Below are 17750 nucleotides of genomic sequence, written 5' to 3'. Positions count from 1 at the left end.
TAGTCTTCCTCGCCCCGTCGTCGTGTGCATGCAGTGTGCACGGCAATCAAGGGGAAATAACTTTAAGCAAATTTGAACACCAAAATTCGACAAACATTTAAAATTTATTACTAAAATTTATTAAAATTTATCAAAATTCTTCTAAAAATTCGGTAGCTTTTGCGCGAAATTCAAGTTAAATTCATTCGATTTGTACACCGAAATTCACAGTCATTTGCCCCTGACGGCAATGCTGTTCTACGGCTAGCTCCAGCTAAAAGCACTTTATAACTTGGCAACTTTGTTGTGAGTTTGGCGGTGATGTGTGGCTTCGTTTGTATACGCCCCCGCAAAGAGAATACTCGACGGGCTAAATCCTTTTCAAATGCGGACCCCCCCCCCCCCGGTTCAGAATTCGAGGAATGAATGCACGCGATCGGAAGCGCACTGCACTGTAATCCAGGGGCCGAGAGAGGGAGAGAGAGAGGGGGAGAGAGAGAGAGAGAGAGAGAGAGAGAGAGAGAGAGAGAGAGAGAGAGAGGGAGAGAGAGAGAGAGAGAGAGAGAGAGAGAGAGAGAGAGAGAGAGAGAAAGGGGGAGGGGGATTGATTGATTGTGGTATTCCAGGCAAAGAGCCCAGCGGGCCCCGTTCCCGGAACACTCACACTCGCCGTGACACCATAACCGCCCTCGTGTGCTACCGAGTATTGTAGTTGCGGCGCCGCGCCAACAACATAAACAACATCAACGACGACATCCAACCCCATCCCGAAGCGACACGCCACCTGCACCGCGCGGCGCGCACTCCGTTTTGGAAACACAAACGCAGTAAGCGGGCCTTCCAGATTCCAGACGCACTGCACGGCCTGCACGCCGTCAAAGCGCCGCCGGCAGACTGGCTCCCGCTGCTGCAGACTGATTCCGAGGGTCGTTTTCGCCGCTGTCTCCCTCGCACTCATGGGCGTCCCGTACAGGTGCGAGAGAGACAGAGCGACGAAGACGACTCTCAGTCTGCTGCTGGCCCTGCACGCCCTGCTCGCCGCCAGGAGGCACGGCACCGCCCCGCCCCGCCTGGAATGCACATTTGGAGTAAATTTGGCGAGTCTGTTCTGTCTACCGTCTCGCTGCAGTCCGGCGGGGGCGGAGGGGGAGCGGCGGGCGCGGCGGCGAGGGGAGGGGGGGGGAGGGCCTCGCCCTGAGGTTCCCACGCAGGGCCACGCAGGGATGCGGGGTGGGGGCGCACCTAACAGCTGGATGCTGCGAGGGGCCGACCCGAAGGGCGGAGCGGAGGGGCACGCCAGGGCACGCCAGCCAGCAGCCTCAGCAAACACCTGACACACTTTCCATCCCCAGTCACTTTTGCTCTCCGCCGGAAAGGGCAAAGGGGGAGTCGTCGTCGGGGAGATGGCCTTGGCGATGTAAAACAATCAGACGGAGGCCTAGGTCACTGGGACCCGCCGGCCCACCCCGCCAGCAGACAGAGAGTCTCTCTGCCTCTATCGCGCTCACGGGGACGTCCCGTGTGGGTGCGAGAGAGACAGAGCGGCGAAAATGACTCTCGGAATCAGTCTGCTGTTGCGTGTGGCGCGGCGGGACGCACACGAACGCTCACAAAACAGAGTGGATCCGGTGGCGGGCCTTGCAGGGTGCCAACCTGCGCACCGAGGCCGGGCGAGAGAGCGCACTGCCGCCCTGGCTGCCGCCCTGGCTGCGTGGCCGGATATCCGATAGATGATCGTTTCATAATGGGGATAAAGCGTCGTGATGTCGGGTACATTCATTTCGCTTGTAATCTTTCTGGAGGGCCTGCAGGCCTCCGTGCAGGCCTCCGTGCAGGCGGTGCGGGTGGCGCGCCGGCGGAGGGGGGAGCGACCAGGGGGCTCTTCTTGTCGTCCAGGAGGACCAGGACACACTTCCCACGGGCGGCGGCGCGGCAGCGATTAGCCCCCGTTTCCGAACCACCTGGAACAGCCGCACCACCGCACAGTGGGCCAGAAGCCGGTGGGGGCGGCCAAAACTCCAGACGCGTTTTGAGCTCCAGAGTCGCTAAATGAGACTCGAACCGAACGTGTGACCCCATCAATGGATTGCTGTCGGAACGAGGAATCCATTGGTGGGGTCACACGTTCGTTTCGAGGCCTGTTTAGCGACTCTGGAGCTCAAAACGCGTCTAGAGTTTCGGCCGCCTCCACCGGCTTCTGGCCCACTGTGCACCGCCACGGCCACCGGAACGCCGCCGACGACGCCGTCGCATTCAGAACGAGCGAGCAACCGAGAGCGCAACAAACTGGACAACGCTCATCTCGGCGAAAAAAATGACATACAGTACACTAAAACCAGACGAAAGAAAGCGAAACGAATAAAAGGAAAAACGTGAATAAAAAGAAGCGAGGGGAAATGACAAAAAAAGTGGGTGGCGACTTGACCGCACACACATCACCTACATCACCTCACCTGCGCCGCGTGAACTGGTTCGCTTTGTTTTTTTGTTCCCTGCCATGTCGATCGCGGCACTGCGCCGCGGACTGCTGCACTGCTAGATCGCTTTCATAAGTCAAGGCGCTAACAGGACGGCGACTACAGTGTGGGGAGTGCGGGGGTGGGCGGCCATAGCACAGTCGTCGTTTTCGTCGCTCTGTCTCTCTCGCACCCGCACGGTGCGACCCACGAGTGCGAGGGAGACAGAGCGGCACGCCGAGGCGCACCAAGGTGACACCCGAGCCGCCTAATTACGAACGCATTGTTTTGAATCGCTCATGTACGGTCCAACACACTGCATACGCATATGCCGCCTCCACCCGCGCACCGCCCCCCTCGCGCCGCGTCGCCTCGCATCCTGTCGTCTCTCGTCTCTCGGCCTTCGCTTCGGCAGGACGAGGTCCATGGGAACTTCCCAGGATCCGGCGGTACGGCAGCAGCGGCGGGCGCGGAGCGTCAGAGCGTCTCAAGAGGGGCTGTCGCCGCCACTGCCTGCCAGGTGAGGGGGCGGCGAGGGGGAGGGGGGCGGGGAGGGGGGCGGGGAGGGGCCGCCACCCCCGGATGTATTTTGTGCGCGCACTTTCCCAGCCCCGCCGTCGAGCCCCTCCGAAACACCGAATGGCTTCCAAAACTGAAAACGGCCCCAGACGACACCTCCGATATGCAAATGCGCGTCTCACCGTTACGCCGCGCCGGCAGACTAAGAGTCGTTTCGTCGCGCGGACGCACTCGCAGGGCGCAGCCGGCGCAGGGGTGCGAGAGAGACAGAGCGAGACTCTCGGACCGTAGGACCGCCGGGACGACGAGTCACCTGCTGGACCGCTAACGCACAGTGGGCCAGAAGACCGGGGGAGGCGGCCACTAGACGCGTTTTGAGCTCCAGAGTCGCTAAATGGGACTACTCGAACCGAAAGTGTGACCCCGCCAATGGATTCCTCGTTCGGAGAGCAATCCATTGGTGGGGTCACACGGTCGGTTCGAGTCCCATTTAGCGACTCTGGAGCTCAAAACACGTCTCGAATTTTGGCCGCCTCACCGGTCTTCTGGCCCACTGTGTAACGGCCGCCGCGTCCGCGACGCGCGACGCCGTGCGATACCAACGCACTCCCTGTTATTCGAAAAGCCGTTGCGCAAGGAGAGGAGTTGAGGTCAGTGTCGTCTTCGGCGTCCTCCCACGCAGCACTGTCCGTCCCGTCCACCCCCAACGGAGCCTCCCGATCCGATCGGTCTTTTAAAACCAGTGCGAGCCACCCACTCCAAACGGCCGCTTGGGACCGTTGCCTTTTAAACCGCGGGGGCGGCGCGGGGCGGCGCGGGGCTTGCCTCACCCCGGGTCGCTACAGCCACCTACCGCCACCTACGGCTAACCCCGGCCGACCAATGGGGACGCGAGGATGCGCTGGCCTTTGCCTCCAGACTGATTCCGAGAGTCGTTTTCGTCGCTGTCTCTCTCGCACTCATCCGCGCCCCGTATGGGTGCGAGAGAGGCAGAGCGACGGCTCTCGGAATGAGTCTGCCGGCCGTACCAGTTTGGGAGGCGTGGGCCGGCCGCCAGGTGTGGGTGGTGCCGAGCGTCTTGGCCGCGCCGCCAGCCGCCCCAAGCATCCCCGAGCCACCCCCAGCGACGCGCCGCGCCGCCGGGACCTGTTTCGCGCCTTGGCGGGGGTGGGTGCGCGGCGAGCTTGTTGCCATGCGCGGCTAGGCGGACAGGTCACTCAAGGCCAAGGCCCTGCAGGGCTGCGGGCAGCAGGACGCCCCCGCCGCCTCCATCGAGTGCCGATGTCTTGTCAGTCTGCCACAGGCATGCCACACCATTTCGCGGACTGAAGACCACGCAGAGTCCAGCCGTCGCCCTATCTCTCTCACACCGATATGGGGCGCCCTATGAGTGCGACAGAGAGACCTCATTCTACTGTCACCGCGTCCCCCTGCCGCCGTGTGTTGACGACGGCGTCCCCTCCGCCGCGACCCCCGCGGTCTCCTCCTTCGCCCCCCGCGGCCTCGCCCCCCGCCCCCGCCCCCGCGCTCGCCAAGACGCTCTCCAGACAAGATAGCGACATCCAGTTTGGGAGGCCGGCGGCGTCCTCGCGTCGTGTGGGTGGTGGGTGGCGGTCATCAGCCGCCGCGCACGGCACGCCGTGGCACGCCGTGGCACGCCGCCGTCGAACTGTGAGAACTCTTTGCGCGGCTCTCGCGCCTCGGCTCGGCTCGGCTCCGCGGCCCGCGGCCCGCACGCCTCGGCAGGGCGTCCGGCTCGGCTCGGCTCGGCTCGGACGGCGCGATACTACACACCCCCGCGGATGAGTTGGCCGCCCCGGAGCCGCCGAGGGACGCAGCAACGGACGCACAAAGGAACCGCCAACCGATTTATTTCGGCCGTTGTAAGAGAGTGCTGACGGTAGGCTAGGATAGGTATGTGGAAGATGTTGATGCACAGACTAGTCACGGGCAAAAAGCCAGAGAAACACTAAAAAATTATTTTCTTTGCAGAAAGGCGATGTAATTTGATAATCATTAACAGGATAAATTTCGCATTAAAAGATGCTCCACACTCTGAAAAAAAGGTTTCTTGATATTTAATTTTCTTGCGGGTTTTACAAGAGAAAAAAGGTCTGGACACATGAAAATTTTTCTTCACACAAAACAATAAAGAAAATTTTTCAAACAAGAAAAGTTAATTTTTTTAATTTTAAGAAGTCAGTTTTTGGATGCAAACGAGTAGAAGGCGATAAAACGAAAAAAAAAAATTAAGAAGGTATGAAAAGTACCCCAGAGACCGAAATACCCACGCCGGTCCAGCTGCTCGCGCTACCCTTCACCCTGCCCTTCACCGGGCGGCAGTGGCGGCGTCCGTTGAGAGAATCTGAATCCGGACGCGACAAAGGGAGGACCCCCCCCCCCCCCCCCCCGCGCTTCGACGCTTCGCCCCGCACCACCCATACACCCACGCATGCAGAGGTCCGCCCGGTCCTTTCATTCCACAACAGGTTAATGAGAGAGTAAAACCGCTCGACCAGCGCGTCTTTTTTTATATTTTCTTTTTTCATTTCAAACCTCCTTCTCTCTTTTCGGTTACGTCCAGCACAAACAGGACTCTTCCTTTCAAGACGCAAATGACGACTCGAACGGGAAAGAGCGACGGGATGAGAATACGAACCCAAGAACGAAAGCGCGCGAAAAAAAATATCAAACGAAGACAGGCAAAGCACCCACGCCGATGAGGCAGGAATTTCCACAGGCAACGCGCTGACGGTTCACATTACCAAATTTTGTTTTCGCGACGACGTGCAAAGTAACTTGCGCCGCAACTAAATGAGGACCATCAGGACGCCGCACGCGACCAGTAGACTGATTCCGAGAGGCATTTTCGTCGCGGTCTCTCTCGCACCCACACGGGACGCCCCGTGAGTGCGAGAGAGACAGAGCGACGAAAACGACTTTCGGAATCAGTCTGCAGTACCAGTCGGCCAGGTCCGGCAGGACGAGCTAGGAGTCGAGGCCCAGGTGCTAATGGTCCGAGGCAACGGAGGACGCATCGCGCCGGGTTAGTTTGACCCACCGACCGCCGCCAAGGTCACGTCCCGAGGACGGCGTCGAGGGCTTGGTGCCCGCGGCGACGCACGGCACTGAAAGCCCCCGTCGGCGGAAGCGGGCTGAGGCACGCCGTCCGTTTATGGAAAACCGAAAGTGTGGCGGGCCGTGCCAAACGACTCACTAAACCGAGGAGGCGAGGATTCCCGATCTCATTTGCCCGGGTACCGCCGGCCTGCCTGCCTGCCTGCCTCCAAGAGTTCGCGCGCTGTCCGTCTCGTCTCGTCAGCGTCCAAGGGCGTAGGTACGCCGGGCCGTCGTAAAACTCGCGGCAACCGGTCGCCCGGCAGACTGACTCCGAGAGTCGTTTTCGTCGCTCTGTCTCTCTCGCACTCACGGGGCGTCCCGTACAGGTGAGAGAGAGTCAGAGCGACGAAAACGGACTCTCGGAATCAGTCTGGGCCGCGCCGCGGGCCTAGGCCACCGGCCGGCCCGGTGCAGACTGAGGCAGCCGTCTCTCTCGCACTCGTGGGGCGTCCCGCATAGTCCCGCGGGGGTGCGAGAGAGACAGAGCGACGGCGCGCCACGCCTAATGACCCGCAAGCCGCGCGGCAACGCGCAGCACCGCGCAGCGAGCAGCACAGTAGTGGAATCGGATGGGTATAAATGGGTGGACATTGCGCCATCCTTCCACTCCACTCATAAACGGCAATCAAGGCCGACGGCCTTCCAGAAGCGACGCCATCGTCGCGGTGTCGTCAGGAGGGGCCCGGGTTCAAATACCAACACCCGCTATTTTTTTTTCCGGCAAAGAACTGGCCTAAACTTGCATAAAACTTCAACAAATGAAGTATCCGGGACCCAAGGAGCCTGCGGGTCACAGGCCGATGGTGCCCCACATAGCCACCCGACTCTTTCGCCTGGGCCCACGGAGGGTCCACGAAGGGCCCACGAAGAGCCCGAAGCAGAGGACCCAATGCACACTGCACCCGCTGCACCCCAGCCATCATTACGCCACCGCCTGTCGACACACGAGACGACTGCACATGGAGGTGCGTGTGTGTGTGCGTGTGTGTGTGTGTGTGGAAGGGGGAGCCGCTCGTTTCTGGGCCGTTTTGGGGAAAAAGGAGCGCAACCTGTAGGTGTTTGGGTGTGGGAGCGGGACGGGGCGGCCGGGGGATTTACCGGTGTCCCTCCGCCCACCACTCCAGCGCACTGCAGGCACTGCAGCCTCGCCCATTCTTCCCATTATCTGCACGTCTCCATTTTTGCGCAATATTGCGGCCGGTACACTGTCCGGGCGCGCATTCCCGTGCAGGAACTGGAGGGGAATTTCGAAAAGGGACCGCGGGGGTGGTGTTCAGACGGTGGCGGTTCAAACAGGTGGCGACATTGAGACACCTCCAGGATTTGTTCGGCGATCGTGGAACCGAACGTCAAGTCCTCCCCCAAACCTTATCTACACCTTTGAGCCCCAGACCGTCCCCGGGGACGCCACTGGGGACGCCGACGACGGCCCCCGAAGGACAGATAACCCCACATCCGGCGGGCAGCGCGGAGGACGAGGTCGCCGACGACAACGCCAGGAAAGCGACCACCTTGCCACCGGGACCCGCTCGGTTCCCACACTGCGACGTAACCAGTGCATTTTTGATGCGATCTGTCGAAATTTCGGACCGCGTACGGGGACGGCGATCGCGGCGCGGCGAAACAGGACACATGCGACTCCGGTTTCGATACACACAATGTATGTCCGCGCTCCTGACCCGCCAGCAAATCTTTGTTGGCCGCTATTGTTGCGATCGGATCGGATCCATCCCGGCTGATCGGCCTGCGTCCCCGCTATGCTCGCTGCTGCGATTCGTGCAGGTGGCGGGGCCGGGCGGGGCCGGGCCGGGCTGCATCCCCCCCCCCTTTCCACCCACGCCGAGTGTGCTGCAATAAAATTCGCGTGGGATACTACTGCCGTACTGGCCGCTGCTGGCCTCTAGGAGAGCGCACACACACGCACACACACACACACACATGTGGGTGCAGGCCACTCCAATATCAAGAGCAGGGTCAGGGTCGGGTCAGGTCGAGGCCCCAACACACACACACACACACACACACACACACACACACACACACACACACACACACACACACACACACACACACACACACACACACACACACACACACATGGGACATGGGGTCTTCGAAGGAGCAGAGCAAATCCTTCTGCACTATTGAAAGGCGATGACGACATCGTCGACCTGGACGTCACATTTTCACTACTTTCTCACGAAAACTACCTAAATTCGCCGAGCACTCCAAGATAAGCCAGTGGAACCTCCACCGCCAGCAGACTGATTCGGAGGGTCAGTTTCGTCGCTCTGTCTCTCTCGCACTCGTGGGGCGCCCCGTATAGGTGCAAGAGAGACAGAGCGACGAAAACGACTCTCGGAATCAGTCTGCTGGCCGGCCACCCGGAGCCCTGGACAAAGTATCTAAAGGCCCGGAGCCACCGGAGTCGCAACCGCAAACGAGGTGGCCTGGCGGCGCGAAAGCACGGCCGGCTTCTTTCCATTCATTCCGGTAAACAAATGAACGTGTTTGGACAAGGTGCACACAAGGTGCCGGCAGGCTGGCCAATTACGAGACAAACGGCAAACGAGACACACATAAAGGAGACTTTACTGCCTGCCGGCCGTCCGGTTGGCACACTGTGTTGGCACACCGGGCGCACCGAGCACGCCGATGGCACGCGCCTCGCGCGTAAAACTGCAACTCGAGTCTCATTTCCATCTCCATCGGCTGCATCGGGAAGAAGCGGCGGTGTCCCTTTTTTTCCGGCGCGCACGGCGGCGGCGGCGGCGCACAGTGGGCCAGAAGATCGGTGGAAGCGGTCAAAATCCCGGACGCGTTTTGAGCTCCAGCGTCGCTAAATGGGACTCCAAACGAACGTGTGACCCCACCAATGGATTGCTCTCCGAACGAGGAATCCATTGGTGGGGTCACACGTTCGGTTCGAGTCCTGGATAGCGACTGTGGAGCTCAAAACGCGTCTAGAGTTTTGGCCGCCTCCACCGGTCTTCTGGCCCACTGTGCGGCGGTGGGCCTGGCGGGCCATCCAGGCACCTTTCCTTTTTTTCGGTCTATGAATGAACTCTTGGCTCGCGCGCTACGCCAGCGCGACGCCGGCTTCGGGATTAGCGCCGAACCGCGTCCTCGCGCAGCCACAGGCAGCCACGGGCAGCACGGGCCTAAGTTATGCCGCGACATAAACAGGAATGGACACTTTTAGTGCGGCCAACAAAGCGCCTGGCGTATTTCAAGACGGGCCGAACCAGCCCGTCCATCCGACCCATCCATCGCAACGCGCGGCGCGTGCTTTCCAATGACGCGGCACTTCGATCAATCGATGCGACTGACCGCGTCCGCAATGGCCACCACTTTAGGTGCTCGGAAACAAAAGGAATGGTTTTAATTTATTCCATTTTTTTCTAAATCTTTGGGATGATCCGTGCGTCCCGTTCCGGGTCGTCGCGGTGGTCCGGTGCCACCTCGGCTGGAGGCCCCCAGGCCCCCCGCACGCGCGGCGCGCGTCCAAATTTGTTTAGTGGCCGCGGTCTAAGGCGCGTTCACACTCCGGACCGGCGGCCTGCACGGGGCCACACGCAGACGGGGTCACACCGCCGCACTCACTCCGAATAACAGCCAGGAAACGTACCATTTCCGAAAAGAAAAGGACGCAGCTACCTTATCCCGGCAAAGCAGCGATGGACGAACGACTGCCTCATTGCAACTGATTCTAGTTGAACGAACGGGATCCACGCGGGTCCACGCCAAAGCTTCATCGTTGTCATCAGAGTATTCGAGTGCAAAGATAATTTTTTTCGCTGAGCAAAATTATTTTGAAGAGCGAACCACGATTGCGCTGGGAACATGGCAGAAGGGCGCACAGTGGGCCAGAAGACCGATGGAGGCGGCCGAAATCTCGGACGCGTTTTGAGCTCCAGAGTCGCTAAACAGGACTCGAACCAGTGTGACCCCATCAATGGATTCCTCGTGCGGAGAGCAATCCATTGGTGGGGTCACACGTTCGGTTCGAGTCCCAGCGACTCTGGAGCTCAAAACGCGTCCGGGGTTTTGACCGCCCCCACCGGTCTCCTGGCCACTGTGCGTCTTGCGTTTACAGGGTGGGCGAAGGGCGGGGGTGCCAACCCTTCCCCGACGGCGATCCCGCGGGAGGACAGGCAGACCGTTACTCATCCTGCGCGACGCTCGGCGAAGCTCGAAGCACCGCGAATCCGGGCCGGGCGGGCAGCACTCACCTGCGGAGCAACAATGAGGAAAACATTTAGACTTGCCAAATGAGGGGACGGGCACGGCCGCGCCTTGCCGCGTATGCCGAGCGCGAAGCACGCCGAGCCGCGCCGCGAACCGGTCGTCAAAATCATCGTGCGCGCGCATTTCGTGTCGGAGTGGATGGGACCTGTTCGCGGCTCGGCTGCTCGCCGGCGACATGTGTTCAAGGCGGTCGCACCGTCGGTTGTGCGTATACACCGTAACAACGTCGTAGGACACCGTGACAACGGTACGTACAATCACGCAACGCGAATGTCGGACGCCGCCCACGCGAATCTCTGTCTCTCTCTCTCTCTCTCTCTCTCTCTCTCTCTCTCTCTCTCTCTCTCTCTCTCTCTCTCTCTCTCTCTCGTCCACTCCAGAAGGACGGAGAAAAAAATAAATATACGAAATCCCGCGTAGCAGTTCTCACACTCCCCGCGCCGCCCGCATACACTCAACGATCAAAAAATTTGCAAAGATAATTTAGTCGAAATAAGCGCGCAGAGCCTGGCCGCATTTTTTTGCCGGCCTCTCAGGTTGACAGCAAGGTGGCATGCTCACTGCTTGCAGAGCATTAGCAGGGCTGCTGCCTAATCCCTTTCTCCCTCTCTCCTTTTGGACTACCGGGGACTGTCGCGCCGCGTCGCACAGTAGCCGCCCAAACGGGGACGCACAGTGGGCCAGAAGACTGGCGGAGGCGGCCAAAACTCTAGACGCGTTTTGAGCTCCAGAGTCGCTATGCAGGACTCGAGCCGAACGTGTGACCCCACCAATGGATTGCTCTCCGAATGAGGAATCCATTGGTGGGGTCACACGTTCGGTTCGAGTCCCATTTAGCGACTCTGGAGCTCAAAACGCCTCTGGAGTTTTGGCCGCCTCCATCGGTCTTCTGGCCCACTGTGGGACGGTGCGATCAGCCATTTTTTTTCACCGCCCGCGCTGCCCTCTCGTTGCAGTTTCAACACACAGGGCCACGCCACTATAACTTTCGCTGTCCTATTTAGCGGATAGGGAAGCGTGAGTATGAATAATGCAGACGACAGAAAAAGAAGTCCGCTGTTTTGCAAGTGCATGCGCACATGAAGGGTGCCGGGCCGCCATTGCACAATTGCCGTATCACGTGTTTAGCCAACACGCCCTCGAGTCGCACCGGGCAATCGCTACGCCGGGCTCGGCGCCACACAGTGGGCCGGAAGACCGACGGGGGTGGTCAAAATCTCGGACGCGTTTTGGGCTTCCGGAGACTCTAAACAGTACTCGAACCGCACGTGTGACCCCACCAATGGATTGCTCTCCGGACGAGGAATCCATTGATAGGGTCACACGTTCGGTTCGAGCCCCCATTTAGCGACTGTGGAGCTCAACACGCGACTAGAGTTTTGCCCGCCGGCGCTGGTCTCCTGGCCCACTGTGCACACTGAAAAACCAAACGTGGTCCAGACCGCACCACTGGTGTGGTCAGATGGATGCCATTTTGACCACATCAGTTGGTGTGGTCTAGACCACGTTTGGCCACTTTTGGTGCGGTCTAGACCACGTTTGGCCACGTTTGGTGTGGTCTAGACCACACCAAACGCACCAAACGTGGTCTAGACCACACCAACCGGTGTGGTCAAAATGGCATCCATTTGACCACACCAGTTGGTGCGGTCTAGACCACGTTTGGTTTTTCAGTGCACCAAGGCCTCTAACGCCTCCCTCGGCGCTGCGGCACTTCAACGAGGAACCGATGACGCAGGTGTTCAGCGGGGCTGTTAAAATCAGAATCAGTTTCGGGGAAACCACAAAACTGGGCTGAAAATGGAAGGGAGAAAAAATTAACCACCGAGAGTTTAAGACGTGTGTGTGTGTGTGTGTGTGTGTGCGCGCGTGCGTGTGTGTGTTGGATGACGCGCTCAACGATGCCACTGAAGATTAAGGTGGAGGGGCAGGGGGGGGGGGGAGGGAGGGAGGGGCGCCGGGACACTTGGGGCGACACAACATGTGTGCACATGGGCCCATCCCGCCCCGTCCCGGGCCGCCACAGCCACATGCAGGCTGTGTGGGAGAGCCGCCAGCGCCCCGCCACCCCTCTACCCAGACGATTTTCTGGTGCAGTGTCGCAGCCACAATTATGTGAGCCACTCCGGTGTAAAAATCGGGGAAAACGCCTGTGTGCCTTGCGCCCCGCGCGCCGCCTCAAACTAGGCTGCGCACAATTTTTCTCCCAAACAGGGGAGGAAAAAAAAGTGAAGGTTTGTTTGGAAATGGTGAGGCAGCGGTGAGGCATTGCCGAAAGCCGCCTTGACACACTGTCGGAGAGCATGGCAGTCAACTGTCGCATAGGTCCACATGCAAATGCCTACCAGCCGGGAAAAAATCAACAACAGCAAAAACATCATCAAAGGAACATGGCCGTGCATAAAACGCAACTCTTCTAGAACGACGAGAAAAAAAATCAACTTAAAAATCACGCCCGCATCGCGCGTCGCGCGAGAACTCACTTCTGCACCGTATTATCGCCAAACGCGCACCCCTTCCCTTCCAACAATATAATCTCTCTTCCAACAAGAAGAAAAAAAAACAACGAAAACGCCAACAAATCCCAAGGAAAGTGAAAAAGAGAAGAAAAAAAGTGGTGCCCGACGCTTTTCTCATGCGTCGTTTAATTTAGCGGGAGGCTTGTTTGCCGTGTGACACATGTGATGTGAGTGATATGCAGAGTGGCGCGAAAAAAAGGGCAAAGCCAACGCGATGCGACGCCCGGCGATGCCCGGCCAAGCCTAGACGGGGCGACACGACGCGACGCTGACAATGCGGGCCAAATTCATATAATGGCGCTCCCCTTTTACGCGGAGCGGCCAAGAGTGGCGGGGATATTGGCGGTACGGCCGGTATATGCAAATAGTGTGGGTGGTGTCACTGCACACACACACACACACACACACACACACACACACACACACACACACACACACACACACACACAGTGGAGCGAGAAGTCGCGAGGATGAAGCTGGGCACGGCGATAATGAACTAGGGGATGAACTAGTGGGCCAGAAGACCGCGGTGGAGGCGGCCAAAACCCTAGACGCGTTTTGAGCTCCAGAACCGCTGAACAGCACTCGAACCGAGCGTGTGACCCCACCAATGGACTCGTCGTTCGCACTGAAAAACCAAACGTGGTCTAGACCGCACCACTGGTGTGGTCAGATGGATGCCATTTTGACCGCATCAGTTGGTGTGGTCTGGACCACGTTTGGCCACGTTTGGTGTGGTCTAGACCACACCAAACGCCCCAAACGTGGTCTAGACCACACCAACTGATGCGGTCAAAATGGCATCCATTTGACCACACCAGTTGGTGCGGTCTAGACCACGTTTGGTTTTTCAGTGCGGAGAGCAACCCATTAGTGGGGTCACACGTTCAGTTCGAGTCCCATTTAGCGACTCTGGAGCTCAAAACGCGTCCGGGATTCTGACCGCCTCCACCGCGGTCTTCTGGCCCACTGTGCACCTGCTCCAGCGTGCCTTCGCCCTCCAACCGACTGAGCTACTGATTCCTAGTGGAGGCCCGCGCGGTCCATCGTGAGTATTGGCGGCTGGCAAACAGAGCTCCTCTTCCTCCGCGAGGGCCGTCCCGGACCGTCCCGGGCCGTTCCCACGAATTTCCGTCGCCTACAACCCTTCCTTCCTTCCTACACCCACGCACCGTCAGCCACAGGCGGCGGCAGCCACCCCCATCGCGTTAATGTATTCACAGATCGGATCAGGTAAATCAACTCAAAAAATGTGTATCGCCCCGCACGGACCCCGGCCGGGCCGGGCCGGGCCGCCGGAGATGAAAAATCTTAAACACAAACAAGAGCGAAAGCGCAGATGACGACGGAGCGAGGTGAGAGTGAGAGGGTGTGAGAAAAGATAAGGAAAGTGAGGAAAAAACGAAAATGAGCAGCCATTCAAGAACGAGTTCCTCTCGGAAGCCTTCGGGTGGCGGTGTGGGCCTAACCCTTTGAGCCCAACCCTTTGGGCCCAGCCCTAGGGGCACCAGGTCCCACCAGGTCCCACCAGGTGCAGCAGTGCTGAGGTTACTTTGGGCAGTGCGTGCCTCATGCAGATGAGGTCGGTAAATGGTCTTCAACCTCATGAGGTTGGATACTGGTTGCATGCATCCTCGCCCCCCCCATTTTTCTACTCCCCCTCGAGGTTCACATGCGATGCACTCCACCCCCTGCAAAGTGCCCTCCCCGCCTCGCCCGCCGCTCTCACCATTCTTTTCCTTTTTAAGGCCACTTTTTATTTTTTTGCTCCTGCGGATTATTTGGCTAAGTTTGCATGGCGGAGTGGTGCGATGCGGTGCGGGGGTGTTGTGTGGAGGCTGGCCGGCCCTAACAGTGCGGGCGCGCCGAGCGAGACGAGCCAGGCTGCAGCCAGACCGGACCGGACCCGGGTCACAAAGAAAGCAAAAGGAGGCAAAAAAATTGAAAAGAAGGACGCAAAAGCCGAGCTTCAACCTTTCCCCCTTTCGACTGACTCACTGGGTCACACGTCAGTCCACGCGTAGAGCGGACCTGGGAAAAGAGGGACTCGCAGATAGCGACATGAGGAAAAAACGAGAAGTGGAAGACGTCTCACGAAGCAATCAGACTTGCGTTCGAGATAAACTAGAAGGCTAGAGGAAATGATACTTGAAACGAATCCGGTGTGAATCTTTCGACGCAGTTCGGTTCTTGGACCTATTTTTTTGTTACTTTTGAAAATGCCTATGGATGGCACGTGGACGTCTTCGCTTTTCAGTGCATCCGTCCTTCAGCTGCAGGCTGTCTCTCTGTCGCTCTGTCTCTCTCGCACTCATGGGGGCGAGAGAGACAGAGCGACGAAAACGACTCTCGGAATCAGTCTGCTGGGGTTCGAAGTTCGGCCCGTGGCGTCTCGCGTCACACTGGGCGACACTTCTGCAAATTCCGTCCTGCGGAGCAGCAGTGACTTGTTAGTTAGCCTCCGCAGCAGCCGTTGGCCGTCTCAGAGGCGTCCCCGTCAAACAGCAGTGGCGGGGGGCGGGGCGACACGTCAAAGAGGGGGGAAGAGGCGGGTCTCGGGGCGATCGGAGCTAATTCCTGCCGAGTGCCAAAGTGCGCTCATTTGCGTGTATAAAGGCCGTGTTTACAGTCCTCGCAATTTCACCACAAACAGAAACGTACGTACGTACGTACGTGTGTGTGTGTGTGTGTGTGTGTGTTGTGTGTGTGTGTGGACAAAACGCCGCGCTCGCTTAGGCGAGCAGAATGGCTACTGAGCTTTATGCGAAATCAGTCGCCTTAATGCCTGCATAATGTGCGCTGGCGGTGCAGCGGCGCGAGCCACCGCCAGGTTAGTTAATTTCGCCCGACGGCTGCTGACGCGGCGGCGGCATACGGCTCGTGGTGTCACGGCGGAGTGGTACGGGGGAGGAGGGAGAGAGGGAGGGTGTGACCCTGGAACTGGAAATGACCCCGCCGACTCAAAAAACGGGACGAAAGCGGGAGAAGGAGTATGTAAAAAAATGTTTAACCAGAAGCAGGCAGGCGGAACATGGGCTTACATGCATTGGGACAGCCGCAGCCTCGGCCGCAGCCGCCGCAGCGCATAGCTGTCGCAGCTACGCGCCACCCTTCCGACGCGTTTTTACGCAGCCTCACCCCCTCGCCGCTTCGCCGGCCCGCCGCCGGCTGCGCCAACGCGTCAAGGGTTGGCCGCGGCGCGACCGCCCAAATTTTTGTTGCGCGGGGAATGGAGGCAAAAAGACGCGGGCCGCGCGCAAAAAAAGAGTGGTGAAAAAAAAAGCGTTTGGCAGTAAAATTGCGATGCCGCGCGCCGCCACGCGCCCGCTGCTCGAGTTTCCTCAAAAGTGGTAAAGTTGGCGAGACAAAAAAAGAAAACAAAAAAAGGTGTATCCGTATAACGCTAAATAAATTGCCGTTAATTGGGATGGTGCTGTACCGCTAGGATTTAAAGACAAAAAATCACGCGGTGGATCGTTTTTTGCCGACCCTGTTGGACCTGCTTGCTCCTCGGAGGTGTTGCGGCGATCCGATTGAAACAATGCTGTTTGTTTTCGCCGTACGGAACCTCTGGGGCAATGGCGCAAAAAAGTGCCCCGCACTAGCCTTTCCCTCTTTTTTCGATAATTTTTTTTTATCTTAACCGCGCCGTAACGATGCTTTTTATAGTGGCGCACGCGCTCCTTTCCACCTTTTTATCATCATTATTGGCTTTTTTTGCAAAGAGGAGGTGTGGAAAGCCGGGCAATGAGGCAGGGCGCGTGCTAATTCAACCCTTCTTTAAATTTCGATTGAAAGTAAATTAAATCAGTGCGTGGACACTGATGGCAAGTAATGGCCGGAGCACAGTGGGCTAGATGACCGGTGGAGTTGGTCAAAATCGCGGACGCGTTTTGAGCTCCAGAGTCGCTAAAGAGGAGTCGAATCGAACGAGTGACCCCACCAATGGATTGCTCTCCGAACGAGGATTCCATTGGTGGGGTCACACGTCCGGTTCGAGTCCAATTTAGCGACTCTGGAGCTCAAAACGCGTCCGGGATTTCGGCCGCCTCCGCCGGTCTTCTGGCCCACTGTGCGGTAGTGCGCCGTCACGGCGCGGCGTGCCGATCACGCGGAGCCACAATCAGCGCCACGCCCCACGCACGCGGACGCACGCGGCACGCTCCGCAGCTGCACGCCATTCATTCCACCTTGTTTTTTTTTCCGTTGGCCGAGTGTTAAGCCCGGAGCTTTTTTCCCCCAGTTTCCGAAATTAGTTATAGGGTGCCTCCCCTGGGTGCTGCGCGGTGCTGCGCGGCGCGGCGCGTCGAGGGGGAGCCGCGAGCCGCCTGACGGCAAGCCCGCCGAGCGACACATTCTCGCAAAGAATGACGGAATCACCTGAATTCTTTCAAGGGGTCAGGGTTTTACGCGGCACCGCGACCTTGGGGGGGAGACCGGCAGACCGTCGCGTCCCCGCTCCGCCTATTTACGTATTTTTAGCCCGCGTCCCTTTCCAGAATCCGGGCGAGGCAACCCCACATGCGCGCCGCGACGCGTCCCGACATTTTTGAGGGGAAACGAAGGAAGTTACCGTTTTTTGGGGGAAGAGCACCATCATCGTCATTGTTCGTCGGCGGAGCAGAGGAAAAGAGGGTGAATCGGTGAGGCTACCGGCCGCGGGCCGCGGCAGCGCACCCCAAGCTGCGAAAATAAAACTGCAAACACATCGAGAAGACGTCGCGCTACCTGGATGGCCGCGCCATTTTTTCCGTTTTTCGTCCCCAAAACACGAAACGGTCAAAGGGGAGCCTCGGCCGCGGGGGGCGAGGCGCAGCGAGGCGTCCGCGCGCGCCTTGTCCCCCCCCCCCCCCCCCCCGCCGGCTTGGCCGCACCGCGGACTTTTAACTGTTTAAAAGGCTCCGCGACG

This window comes from Thrips palmi, unplaced genomic scaffold (genome assembly GCF_012932325.1).
Source record: "Thrips palmi isolate BJ-2018 unplaced genomic scaffold, TpBJ-2018v1 HiC_scaffold_1, whole genome shotgun sequence".
Classification (NCBI taxonomy): domain Eukaryota; kingdom Metazoa; phylum Arthropoda; class Insecta; order Thysanoptera; family Thripidae; genus Thrips; species Thrips palmi.
The sequence above is the reverse complement of the archived record's forward strand: the minus strand, read 5'-3'. Positions refer to the sequence as shown.